This window comes from Aulonocara sp. 'chitande type north' Nkhata Bay, linkage group LG6 (assembly GCF_057382095.1).
Source record: "Aulonocara sp. 'chitande type north' Nkhata Bay isolate Kocher_YH1m ecotype deep benthic linkage group LG6, A_spYH_male_GT1.1, whole genome shotgun sequence".
Classification (NCBI taxonomy): domain Eukaryota; kingdom Metazoa; phylum Chordata; class Actinopteri; order Cichliformes; family Cichlidae; genus Aulonocara; species Aulonocara sp. 'chitande type north' Nkhata Bay.
The window spans coordinates 33,170,223-33,185,102 of NC_141349.1; the positions used below are offsets into that span (position 1 = coordinate 33,170,223).

A 14,880-nucleotide genomic window follows, 5' to 3' on the forward strand; every position below is an offset into this window, starting at 1 on the left:
TTCATACCCTTGCTGGGGCCTTTCTTTGAGGAGTTTGAATGTTTTCACCAGAGTGAACAAAGTAGCCCACTCTATGAATGCATGGTTAAATGTGACATGTAGTCTGAAGTACTTTGAGCGGTCAGTAAGACTACAAAAGTGCTATATGAATATGAAATGATTTCAATGAATGTTGGTATCAATTAAGTGGAAGCAGAATGACAAAAGTCCGCACCAAACCCATCACATCAAATATCCAGAAAGAATTCTTCTCAGTTGCTTTAACTGATATCTCAAATGTTGTCAAAGCAAAATGCTATCACACAGAGGTAGCACTTCATAACACTCCCCACAAGTTTTTGCGTAATGTGGCGAAATTTCCCATGTTATTGTTCTCGATTTTGAGTGTAGTTTTTTACCTAACATAATTATCAGTAAGTAAAGTTCAATGGGGAAGCAACATTCAGTAAAACTGCAGTAAATTTCTCAGTAACTTACAGGCAGATAGATAACAACAAGTTACTATAAAATCTTTAAGTTATATATTACTCTATGTTTTTTTTTACACTACTACTTTATGTTTATTTACAACGCTATATCTGCATGATTTCTTCATTTTCACAAGTTGTAAAGAAAATGATTTAAAAATTATGCTGCTATTTACTATTTCTAAGAAACAAGTACCTTTAAGATATTTAAAATCAAATGATACACTGATTGTACCCAAAGTAATTTTTCAAGTATTGATTAATTTCGACATTATGCAGGGGTCTTTGCAGATCTGTGGACATACTAAAGACATTCCAATAATGTCATACTGTAGTAAACTTCAGCTCTAAAGTAGGTCTAAACTACATCTTTAGAGCTGAGAGCTTCAAATGCAGTTTTAAAAATATGCCAAACAATTAAGAAATAAATGCAAAACAAATTCACATAACTCATCACAAGGCTTACAAGTAACAACATTTACACCAAGAGCAAAAGAAAACGGTTCATACGGTGCATGTTTGTGAGTAACACACCTACTCTACTGTAAATACCTAAAGAAGAGTTTTGTTTTGTTTTCTTTTTTTCTAAAGGCTACGTGAGAATAATCTTCCATGTAGTATTCAGCAATGTAGGGAATGTCATAGAGAGCTCAGACAAAGTAGCTGACAAACACAACCTCTAACTTCCGCTTACCATGTAAAACCCAGTGAACCAGCGTTATATCCTCCCAACATCCCTGGTCTTAAAATCCTAATCCCACAAATGAATTAACAAGTTTAAACGTCACACTGCCTACACTCACATGACATGCAAACAATCCTGACACACTGCTCAGGACTGTGTATGAGTTTTGTTTACATTTGCACATTTGGATTTCAATATGTAGCTGTGACTGTCTGCAGCCCTTAATCCAACCGAAACCTTTTTGGATTGAATGTATGTCATACTTGGTATATGAGTACATGCAAAAGAAGAACCAACACCCTGAAGTAGAATACGTTCATTGGTGACTTTGTTGTTTTTTCTGAATCTGCTAAAGATGAGAAAAGCATAGAAATTAGTCAAGTGTTATGTATACCACTTTTTAAATCCAGAAACAAACCAGCCGTACATAATGTAAAGATGGGACACGGACAGCCTCTTTGGGTAAATGAACCTAACAAATAGGTGTTACATCATGTTGTGTCTGCTGCATGAATGAGTGGGAACTAACAGAGCAAAACAGAGCAGCAGTCAACAACAGAAATATGACAAACGCGCAGACAGTGAAACAGACGCAGTGGCAGACACAGATGGACTGACACTGTGAAAGAACAAAAACAAAACTATCTCTATGCGCCCCATGACAGAGAGAAAAGGACCTAGCCTAGATAGATAGATAGATAGATAGATAGATAGATAGATAGATAGATAGATAGATAGATAGATAGATAGATAGATAGATAGATGCTGGAATGGCAGCAGAGGATTAGAGGTGACAGCAGGCAGCGTGCCATATGGTCTGGTCTAATCTTGGCTTGTGACATCACTGCTGATGAGTGGGGAGGCCCGCCATCCGTTTCCGAGCCCTCATTTTATTATGGGTTTTGTTAGAGTAGCTGTAAATAACAACAGTGGACCCATGCGAGCCAGGTAAACAAGAAACATGTTCTCAGGCCTTTCTCCTCATCTCTTTCCTTCCATCTCTCTGCTCTTGCTCTCTCACATGGATGGTCTATGTCCATACATATCACTCTAATAGGATTGCTTCAGTATATAATTGGCTATGTGTTATAGATAATACATTAAGGAAGCAGGCAGGCAGCTTTTAAACCACAGTGTTGCTTGCACAGCGACCTGTAACCGGAATTAATTTTGATGCTCAAGATTTAATTGAATTGTTAAAGCATGCACAACTACTGTGCTCCTGTTACAGTCAACAAAATCGGATTCAAAATAGATTACACACACAAACTAATTAATATAAATACAGAAATAAAGTTAAGAAGAACTGTGGGAACAGAAACAGAAAGAAATCTCCTCCTCACAAATTACTTATTATTTCATCTAACTCACCGTCTGGATGAAGTACTATAACTTTAAAAAGACACAAGTTTGAATTTTGCTAAAGAGATTAGCTTTTTAGTTTGTCTGAATGTTGGATTGTTGGTTGTAAAATACAAAACATTTAAGGCATAAGGCTTTGTGTCTATCTTCACAGTGATAATCTTTTCTGTCCACCATTTTAAAATGTCAGCAATCTATGGTGTTTAGTGCTTTTCTAAACTTTGAACTTAAGGTTTGTCCACTTCCTTATGTGTTTACTGTAATCTGACCGCACTATTTTGTGATTTACTGACTCTGGGAAAACAGTTGTTCTACCTTAAGAGTGACTGAGTATGATTTCTTACTGTTTTATTAGTGAGGCCTAATCCAAAATTGGGGATCTAGAAATGCTTCTTTACATCATTTGTTGACAGAACTGCGCCATGTGTGTTTTTGTGCTTGAACAAGAATTCATTTTTTTTTATATATACCCTGGACAATAAGTGTTGGCCACACAGCATATGTATGGAAAGCCACTTCCTGTTCAGAATGTCCCTTTTTACACGTGACTTCTAAAAAGAACTCCTACACAATAGGTTGCCTTCGCAGGAACGTGTACCCCTCTCACCCCCACTCACCCTTCCTCCTTTCTCGGCTCCACAGGTGCTTCCTGGTTTGCTGACAGAGGCTCCAGATTGTGATGCAGTTTCCCAATAAGTCCCACATTACTCGCCTACCACTCAGCTGACCATGGAGTGAAGCAGGTTGGAATTCAACTCTTCTATCAAAATAACTAAAAGATTGGCCTTTTGTCTAAAACTAAAATCAGAAATTTAATAGAGTAACTTCTGGTAATGCCACCCACAGAATTATATTTAAAAAATGCCTTCACAATGAACTAATCAACTAGTGTTTCTCAGACTTCTTCTGGTATGCTCCAATTCAGAAGCCAAAAAAAGCGTATGCCCCCCTGTTGCATTTAATCATTAACATTAAAAAGTACTAAGTTTAAAGGTTTATCATCATTAGCATCAGCAAACTCTTTTTTTCTTGTACCCCCCCAAAAATCACATTTACTCATCTTAAGTTAACTTCATATTTTTCACCTTGGTCTCTCATGAATGTAAACATGGTGCAAAATGCGGGAACTTCTTGCTGAGGATTTCTGACTGCTGAATGATACTTAACATTACATTTTTTTGCTTTGATCTTATGGTTTTCTTTTTGAATTAAAAGTTTAGGTTATTTAGGTTTTTTTTTAAAATTGATGATGCAGCTGCCAGGGAGGAGGGAAAAAGGAAGACCTCAGAGGAGGTTAATGGATGTAGTGAAGGAGGAAATGAAGAGGGTGGGAGAGATAGAGGAGGACAGAGGAGATAGAGGAGGCTAGAGGAGATAGAGGAGGCTAGAGGAGATAGAGGAGGACAGAGGAGATAGAGGAGGCTAGAGGAGATAGAGGAGGACAGAGGAGATAGAGGAGGATAGAGGAGATAGAGGAGGCTAGAGGAGATAGAGGAGGATAGAGGAGATAGAGGAGGATAGAGGAGATAGAGGAGGCTAGGATGAGAAGGAGACAGATGATCTCCTGTGGTGACCTCCAAAGAAGAAAAAGAAAAAGAACATTATTTGGCTTCTGAATTGATTTGACCAACGTTTTGATCTATAGGTTTGGGTAAACTTTAAACAATGAATTAGCTTCTATACTACTGTGTTTTGATATTGTTTTTTTTTTATGCTTGCTGGAACTTTTATGGTTCTCTTGGTAACTGATTATAGCATTTGGCTTTATAAATTAGTTATAAATGCATTATTCGGCTTCATAATTTGCCTGAATCGCTTTCAGTTTAATGTCCTATTCAATCTTTTAGATTTATAATATTTTATCTTTTTTGTATTTCTTTTTACTGGGAATACCAATGTCCAATAATAGTTTGATAACCCATTTCTATTACTCAAAGTGGCATATTAGCTCCAGAAAGCTACACAATCTCTACAATTAAATTCTTTATTTTAGTTACGAGAGGAGGGTCCCTCTTCCAAGACAGACAAAGTGTTACCATATTAGGCTGCAATCTTCAAAAGTGTTAAGAGACTTATTTACAAGAAGCATTGACAATGAAGGATTTCTCAATAGTGGTACTGGTAATATTTCTGGGGTTGCTGATGACATGTTGTTACATGCTGGCTCTTGTTAATGCAGAGAATACTCAGAGTCAGCAGCAACAACACATTTCAGTGTTGTGAGTAACTATGCAGTCAAATCGCATCACATCCAGTTCTCCAGTAAAGCAGCGTCTGCCAAATTCAGTATGAAACAGGAATGTTTGGTATTCATGGGTTCAAGTCATGATATGATGGCCCAGATGACACATGCTGAACACACACACACACACAAACACTTCAAAGTCTTGACTCACCCACTGTTTCCACCCACCACCGATCGTCATGCCGTGACTTTTTGAGGCAAGCCAAACTCTTAGGCAAGACATGGAAGGAGAGGGAGAGATACCGAGGAAAAGAAGGAGAGAGAGAGAGACAGATTGTTGTGCATGATAAGCAGAAACGAATTTACCTTTTATGATTGTTCAAAAGAAAAAAACAATCGCTTCTGATCTTCTGTGAAATTTCCACTGAATTGACGCTTCATGCGGTGACTAATTTGGCTTGCCCTTTTTATACTTCAGAGGTAAGGGAACTTAGTGAATTTATTGTGGTGCCTGGGGTTTTCTTGTGCGACTCTGTGACGCTGGAGATATAAAGAAAAACAAACCCAACTGATAATTTTTATTTTTTTACTCATTGTGTCCAGACAAAACGTCCAATTATCAGTATGCTGTAACTTGATGTCCAAGTAGAGCAAAATTACATTCTGTACTGTACTGTGAATCACAGCATGACCTGGTTATTGAAGAGGAGGTTTACAGCAGAGCCCACACTTCTCGCATCTCTTAAAATACCCACCAGCAGACCTGTGAAAGCTACCACAACAGATGGTAATCAAAGAAAGCTGCTCTTCATCTGCTTTACATTCACACTTACACAGACTCACATGAAACCCAGCACACTACTGTGCTGAAACCCATAACCTTTATCTGCACTTCCTAGACTGAAATGAGTAAGTTACTCGAAGCAAAGATGAAATAGGAACATGTGATCAAAAAGTAATATGTCCCCAAACAAAAAGGTGTAGTCATTTCCTGTTTTGGCTTGTGAACTAGCCAGCTTCTCGTACCTAAAATGGGTTGCAGAATCAATGCATTCTGCTCTCTTGTGCAGTGAAGAGCAGGGGTGACTTTCTTTGACCTTTTTTCCAAGTCAGTTCAATAAGTTCAGGTTATTTCACTTCTGAAATTACTTTAAACTCTTTCAGTAAGTTTAAAGTAAATAGCCAGAAGAGTTAAAACACAAAGTGATTATTATTATCTATGTTTGTCTTGTCAACAAATAAAAACAGGACAATTGTAAATCTATCTTATTTAGTGATGACCCTAGAGTCTTTTTTCACGGGGCTGTAAACAGACTGCAGACTTGACCTGCCTTTGCTCCATAGAAAGTCAATTTGGTCTTGGGTATTGTTGCCAAAATAAGCATGATCTCTGCCGTTTCTAACGTCTAACCTGTCATGTTGTAGGACTCTTGTTGGCTGTTGTTGTTTGTGCCAAAGCTTGTTGAGTATTAAGTACCCTAAACTGTAACTGTTGACCAAAAATTCTTAGATTAATAATTCCCAGACTGTTCCACCAGGCAAGGTGGTCCTGTTTTTAGTTTGCGCTAATATCCGCAATATCTGTACCCTCAATAATACTCCTCTGACTAGAATTACTGCATGCTACCTCAATACCTTATTAGCATACCTTGCATACACATTTTATATTTAGCACCTTTCATATCTAGCACATTCTGTTTTTAGCTACTGTGTAAATCACTGCATGTTTGTTCTTTGCTTTTGCAAGTGGAGGTGTAGCTGCTCTGCAGTTTCATTATCAATGTATAATGTCAAAAGTTTGAACGTGAGTGTTATTACTTCTTTAGATAGAAAAAGTTCAAAGTTAATGAAGTCAGAGCTGCACGGTGTATTATTGGTTACAGTTCACATTAAACAGAAATAGTAAATAATCTTGGACTATGTTTGTATCGGCTCTTTCTTTTCTTAGAGCAAAAGGAAACTGATCTCTGTTGTTGTGCCAAAAACATGTATTTCTTTCTAAATTTGTTATTATGCCCTCTTTCTGTGAATGTGCTGTAGAACATTTGGGCAGAAATATGACAGTAACCCAGCCTCACTGCCTGTAATCAGTGAAAATAGTACAAAGTACACTGCAGCTATCTGCTTGGCTGTTCACCATCATTTGAACACATCCTCCTTGCATATAAAACAATACCTCTGCAAAGCCTTCCTTTTCAGCTTTGTGTTCAAGTTCATTTGAGCATCTATAAATAACTGTATATTTCACTATATTGTTATCTGTCTTCCCTTCCCGTCAGTATAGTGGGTCACAGAAGAGAAAGAGGAAGGAAGCCAGAAGAAAAATAAACACACAGAGTACTGAGAAGTAGCTGGTTAGCCTGACAGTATTAATGTTATTTTGAGGAGGCAGTAAATATCACTGTAAGCCTGTGGCACTATGTCAGCCAGCTGGATCAATGGGCGAATACAGAAAAAGAACCTGCGTTGTGTGAAAAGCAGAAGAAAGCTTTTAATATCATAGGGGTTTTTTAAGAGTGTTTCCCAGGAGGCTGTGCTTTTGTCAGAGTTCCCCTTCACTCGCACTCTGATAAGAGATATAATACATGGAAGACAAATAATTGCTACAAACACTTTCAGATAATAAAGTTTTCTATTGAAGTTTCATTTAAATTTACTCATTTCAAGAAGCTTTGAAGTGCAGAGGAAGTGAAAGTTGTTGTTTAGGCATGCCAGTGCCTTCTTCCATGTCTTCTGTACAGTTACAGCTAACAAAGGCTGTTTTGCCTGTAAATTAAACAGATTTGTTGGCAAAACAGCCTTCTGCTGCTGGATACTTATCAAGCAGACAAGTGTAAGCATATTCCTGCCAGAAATCAAATGTCTGCACCTGCAGCTCATTGTGTGTTTCATACGTAGCTGTAGATGTGCAAGCAGTGAGGCCTCGGGTCAACCAAAGATGAAGAAATATTTTTCACTGAGCTGTAAAACTTCAGTAATTACGAAAGTGGAAAAATGAAATTACTAGTAATGTTGTGGCATTCTCTTTGCATGAAACAGACTCCGTTTACAGTATAACAATATTTGTTTATATTTCAGACATTAACTCAGGTCAGCATCTGAGTAGTCATGCACAGAAATTAAGTTTTGACCACAATTAGATGAATCTCAGTAGCAGTACATCACCACATGCTGGATTCCCAAGCAGCTCAGAGACAATTTATCCAATAAGGCTTGGATCTGGCCCTGGGTCTTCTTGTATTGGACAGGTTTGAAAAGCCTTAATAAAGAGATGTCCATGAGGACTGCTTCAGTTCACCTTTTCCAACATGTCATATAGAACGACACAATGTTCAGTTCTCTTGAAATGTAGGCTGAGCTAAAAAACAAACAAAAAAGCACCAAGACAAAACTAGTTCTGCACAAGCACCACACCGGTGGAAGTCAAGTCACTGGACCGATGCCCTGACTCTGCAGCGTGAGCCCAGACACCCTTTGGAGAATACTTGTTTGAGCCGCTTGTAACTGTAGTCATATATTTTGGTCACTGCCAGTTGCTCTTGGCCATAGATAAAGGCAGGGATGTAGACTGAACAGTAAATTGTCAGCTTCACCAAAAGTAACAATAATACATCTAATACAATATTTTGGTTGATTTTAAATGGAATTGCAACACTGATAAACACACAATGACCATAAATAGAAAGTATTCAGAGATACAAATGTTTTTCCACTGGAAAAATACAAGTTAGCGAACACAAAGCAACCTTTTAACCTTGCAATGTTGTTTTTTACTTTTCAATAGTGTTAGCATAAGAACTGTGGCTCATCATCGAAGCAAACAGGACCTGACCTTCATAGGAAACGATATCTGAAGTCTTCCCATCCACAGGTGCAGAGATACGGGGTTTTTTTTCTCATTTACTTAGGCGTCATTCCCAAACTCTCCCCTCCATCTGTCTCCCCCCTTTTGTCTTTTACTTCCAATATCTTTCCTCATCCCCTGTTGTCCAGCCTGCTTCCTCACTCTGCTCTGCCTCCCCATCCTATTCTCTCATCACCTGTGTGGGAGGCACAAAGCCAAATCCACTCAGCTGGAATTAAACTCACTGGGACCACATAGCACTTCTGCACTTTAAATACACACATGGACTCATATACACGCACCTGCATGCTCAGCGGATGGAAAAACCTAGGCAGGGATGGAAAGATGTAGATAGGAGCGCTGGGAGTGGGTGATGGCTGGGGAGCGCCCACGTCACAGGAAGTAGGTATGGACATTACTGTCACAGACACACACACTCCCATGCATGCATGCGCACACACATAGTGCAGTATATAAAGCATCAGTACAAACACAGGCTGTTATCACTGGGAGCAGCTGTCATTGCATCGCAGAAATACAAAAAAAGATAACATAAAATAAAATTTGCAGGGAGGGTTCTCTTTATTCTGAATACGGTGAGATGATAGCTCGGTAACATCCACATCACCGGCGCCCAGTTGGTTACAGCTGTGGCTCTGCACCTCCAGTGTTTAAAGGAAAATTACACTATTACACCTAGACTGTGCATCAAATTACAGTCTGTTTTCTAGACGGATTCCTACGCTCTGCTTGAGGCTTAAGTGGCTCTAGGGTATATGAGTCACTACTAGCACAATACTGTTGCATTTTGGGTAAAATGTAAGCCAGTTTTTGATAAGAAAGGAGAAGTAAAATAAAAAAATATGAAGCCAGTATCACTATTTCTGCTGCATCAGTTTCTACATAACAAAAGAACTGTGCATTATAAGTTTGATAATGGCAGAGGAAAAGGACTAATCATGGTGGCATAACAACAAACTTCATTAAGCATTTCTAAGAAAAAGGGCTGCTTACATAGCTGTTGATACATTAATGCAAAAAAAAAAAACCCCAAGCATGTTTTCTGTCACACTTCATTTTGGTTTCTCATCGCTGACTGGTTGTTAGCTTCTTTCCAGTAAAGAAAAATAAAACTGTAAAGAATGCAAATATGTTTATTACCAAAATATTTGTTTTCCTTAAAGGTAGATGTTTTAAGAAGATTAAGGTTGCCAGTTGACAGGCTAACAAACCCTCCTGTGTCAGTGGCAGCTGTGTCAGTGGCAGCTGAACTTCATTCGACCATGGCCTGCAATGACTTTGCCAAATTCTTCACTGAAAAAATCCAAAAAATTAGACAAGCAATTGGTACATCAACAGCAGATCCAGGATATGTACTGTGTCCACCAAAAAACTGTTTAAACACCATGAAACAGTTTCAACCTATTAACAGCAAAGACCTGGAGGACATCTTAGGTCAACTGAACTCCTCCTCCTGCTGTTTAGATGTCCTGCCAACAAGTTTTTTCAAAAAGGTCTCAAAGACTTTAGAGTCAGACCTGTTACAGATCGTCAACTTTTCTTTATTATCAGGTGTGTTTCCAGAATCACTAAAAACTGCTGTAATCAAACCTATACTGAAAAAGGACAATCTTGACAAGACACAAATGAACAACTACAGGCCGATCTCAAATCTCCCGTTTTTAAGTAAGATCATTGAAAAAGCAGTTTCTCAACAGCTCAGTTACTTCTTAAAACAGAATAATTGCTACGATGCCTTCCAGTCAGGTTTTAGACAGAACCACAGCACTGAAACCGCTCTGACCAAAGTGTTTAATGACATATGTCTGAATACAGACAGTGGAAAAATGTCAGTCCTAGTTTTACTGGATCTCAGTGCAGCATTTGATACAGTTGACCACAACATATTACTCAAACGACTGGAGAACTGGACAGGTCTTTCAGGAACTGTACTAAACTGGTTCAAAACATACGTAGAAAACAGGAAATACTTTGTATCAATAGGTAACTTCACATCTGAGCAGACAAGTATCACATGTGGAGTTCCCCAAGGTTCCATCTTGGGACCCCCTCTGTTTAACATTTACATGCTCCCACTGGCACAGATTATAAAGAACAACAAAATAAACTACCACAGCTATGCAGATGACACACAAATATATATCACAATGTCACCAGGAGACCGAGGCCCTGTACAGGCTCTTGGTAAATGCATTGAGGAAATCAATGACTGGTTGTGCCACAATTTTCTCCAGCTAAACAAAAACAAAACTGAGGTAATAGTCTTTGGCGCCAAAGAAAAACGATTACAGGTCACCAGAGAACTTCAATCTATACATCTAAAAACCACAAACCAGGCGAGAAATTTGGGTGTAGTGATGGATGCAGACCTAAACTTAGAAAAACACATTAAGACAATAACAAAGTCAGCTTACTATCACCTCAAGAATATATCAAGGATAAAAGATCTGATGTCTCAACAGGACCTGGAAAAACTAGTCCATGCATTCATCTTTAGTAGGCTTGATTACTGTAACAGCATCTTTACAGGTCTACCTAAAAAATCAGTCAGACAACTACAGCTCATTCAGAACTCTGCTGCTCGAGTCCTCACTAAGACCAAAAAAGTGGACCACATCAGTCCAGCTCTGAGGTCCTTACACTGGCTGCCTGTCCGTCAGAGGATAGACTTTAAAGTTCTGATGCTGGCCTATAAAGCTCTGAATGGTTTAGGACCAAAATACATCAATGACCTCCTGACCCAGTATGAACCATCCAGATCCCTCAGGTCATCTGGATCCGGTCTTTTATCAGTTCCCAGAGTCAGAACCAGACACGGAGAAGCTGCATTCAGCTTTTATGCTCCTTATATCTGGAACAAACTCCCAGAAAGCCTCAGATCAGCTGAAACACTCAGTTTATTTAAATCCAGGTTGAAGACTCACCTATTCTCAGCTGCATTTGAATAAAGCACCAAATCCACACTTTAAGCTTAAATTTCAAAACTTACATTTAACTACTGATTTTATCTACTGTTCTGATTTTATCTGTTTTGATTTTATATACTGTTGTTTGTTTGTTTGTTTGTTTGTTAATTAGTTAGTTAGTTTATTTGCTTGTTTTAATCAATTTTAAATCATGCTTTTTATTTGTTCTTGTTTCTAATGTCTCTGTAAAGCACTTTGAATCACCTTGTTGTTGAATTGTGCTATACAAATAAACTTGCCTTGCCTTGCCTTGCCTTGCCTTGCCTTGCCTTGCCATAGCTATTTAGTATTTTCAGAGGTGCAAAGATCACTACGTGTGCGACAAGAAGCTGACCCAAAATATCAGCAACTTACTGCCTAAAACACCGTCCAGGTTCATATTTCATCTTGTATAATGTGCAGTGACAGATTATCAGTGCGTGGGTGAGAACTGTACAATGTAATCTCTTAAGGTGGACCATGCCTCTGCACACAAATGCATACACAAAAATATAATGTATGCTTATTATGTGGCTATTCTGCTTAATTTTTATAGAAGTGTGACATTTGTGGTTAAGCTGACGCAATGCATTACACTGAAGTTGGTGGAATTATCAGGGTTGCTGACAGGCAGCTGGGTTGTGATATTTCCTCTTTCTATATCATTCTTTTACAGTCTCACAGAGGAGATGAGGTGGGGGCTGGGCTGGTGACTCATACGTTGTCTGTCTCCATCTAACTACCCCCAATCAGGACGGCGGGAGGAAGCAATGTGGGATGTTTGACTCTCAATTTTTCTTTTTTTCCACTTTTCATATTGGCTGGAACACCCAAGGGAGCCACCTTGACCAAATTACTCAAGGAAAACCTCTTTTTAAATTTTTAATTGTATTTTTTTTGGAGACGACATGAAAGTTATAGCATCCTATATCACTGTGGTCCTCCCCCACCCATGGCATCCATCATTCCCGCTGAGCCATCAGATAGAATGAGGGGCTAATTTTAGCTTGTAAACTCGTCTCCTTGATTATGAGGAACTGCTGCTTCTTGATAACACTGTGGGTGGGGTAGTGGGTCAGAGAAGTATCAGGAATGGTAGCGGTAGTAATTTACAAGAGGAAGAAGAAGAAACAACGTAAGCATCACAGCTGCCAAGTGGCCACATCACACCTAAGATTCTCAGTTATGCTGAAACACAAAAGGTTTCACATGATTTTATTAACAAACAAACCGTAAAGATGGAGGTCATCTTGACATCTGTGCTAGATTATGGCAGCACATGTTTCTCTAAAAGTTCTCCAAGGTAAATAATAAAAGAAATCATCTGTTCATGCTGTACAGTGAGGGTTACTCCTTGCTGATCCATTGTTGTAAGACGGATGCTGCAGGGGAATTAAATTCCATTCATGGTCATGTGCTCATAATAGTAAAACAAAACAGCACCAAAAATTCATGCTCCACAATAACTGTCTCATTCATTAGCTGCTTAGCTACCAGCTGACTAGAAGCATCGTGTTACATCCTTGCTGGCAGAGAGTGAGCTCATTATAACATGATAAGAGAAAATGTTGCTCATTATTACCCTACATTCATGCCAGTCTTGCTGTAGTTCCCTCATTTCCTTTATTATCCCACCCAGGCCTTATTGCCCCACCCATCATTACTATGCACCATTTAACGTTTTGTTTCTAAGAGAATTTCTGTAGGTTTTTGATGGGTTAAGATTCCTTGCCAAGGGAAGAGTAACTTAGTCGTTATAAGAACATTTCTATAAAACATGTTCTTCTTTATACAAAACATTAAAGTGGATTAGCTATATCAGCATAGCATTGTTTAAACTCCCCAGCCTGTCTGAATATTGTTGCTGACCTCGTTCATCCCATTATGACCTCAGCGTGCCCATCTTCTGATTGCTGCTTCCAACAGTATAATTTACCAAATGATTTGAGATTATCTAAGCTCACAAAGCTCAGATCATCTCAAAGTGGTTTCTTGAGTTCACTGTACTCAAATAGCCTCCATAGACAGAATTTCTCAATCCAGCAGAAAACCTCTGGGATACTGTGGAACAGGAGATTTGTATTACAGATGTGCAGCTGACAAATCTGCAGTTGTGTGATCGTATCATGTCAACATGGACCAGACTCTGTGCCTTGAAGATTAAGGCTGTTTTGAAGGTAAACGTGGGACTAAGCCAGTACTAGCAAGGCGAACCTAATGAAAAGTGTATGTACACAAATCACTTAACTGTTGATAAATTATAGTTTCTGAATGAACCCCTGTTTTTCCAACAGAAAATGAAACAAGGTGTGTTCCAGTGGACATTAAACAACAAGGAGTATAAGCTTCCATTTGTTCTTTAGTAGTCTTATTTTCAGGAAAGTTCTATTAAACCATTTTTAGAAGAACAAGGGTGGTTTTTTTTAGTAACCACCACTATAATTCTTTCCAAACCATTTATGTATTTTTCTGCTACATAAATGGTGAAGTTAGCTCTTTGGGTTATCAGTCACTCTAACAAATAGATTAGGACATGTCTTGTAATAAATTCAAGCAAGCTGCTATATTCTGTACATAAAGTGTCTTTTATGCTGCAAATTAATCGTTTGGCGATAAAACAGAAAACATATAATAAAAGACAAAAAGTCATGATAGTCTCTGTCAGGGCATATTGTTTTTTAATTTTTTTCTCCAAAGTGAGACACATACTTTTAATGGGAAGCTGTTAAAATGACCCTTGACCGTGACAAACAGGCCAGCCTTTTCTTTAAGCAGGTTCATAACAGGTTAACTGAGATCAAAATGACATGGATGACTCAGCTGGTTGAAAAATAAGCTCACCAACCCCCACAAACCAGTGGAGACTGAGGAAGAATGGTCTTTAGGGAATACCCTCACAGTCATTTCATTTTTCACAGTAGCAAAGAAGACAGACTCCCTCTAATATGAGAGAAGTTAGAAGAGACCAGTAGCTAAAAGATTTCAGAAACAGAAGCAAAAGTGCATTATAAAAACTCTGGGCAATGCACCTCTGGATTGCTCACCTAGCTTTGGGGTTAACGAAGAAAGGGTTTGAGTCAGTCCAGTAGAAATCAAAAGTTTTTTTCTAATAGGTTTTTGTGGTAACACCAGAAACTTTTGCTCTCAGAGTATCTGTTGCAACATAGACTTAATTTAAATTTTGATCTCTTACTCACCTCTCTACCAAAAACTGTTTGGGCGTGTTCCCTAAAAAAGTCTGATTCACCTCCTGGAGAAGATTGAAAATCACTGACAGAAGAAGAAAACAATGAGATAAGTTTACACAAAGAAGACACTCATAAAAAACTAATTTACAACATTTTCTTACAAGATAAGCTGTAGAGTGTGGA

The 14,880-nt window shown here is 38.5% G+C and overlaps 1 long non-coding RNA gene across 1 annotated transcript; it reads left to right on the top strand.

Annotated features, from left to right (window-relative positions):
• The first annotated feature begins 4,816 nt into the window (after positions 1-4,816).
• Positions 4,817-14,006, top strand: LOC147328196 (uncharacterized). The gene is made up of 3 exons (XR_015129924.1): positions 4,817-5,179; positions 5,386-5,486; positions 12,186-14,006. It is a non-coding gene; the product is annotated as an uncharacterized LOC147328196 (long non-coding RNA).
• The last annotated feature ends 874 nt before the right edge of the window (positions 14,007-14,880 follow it).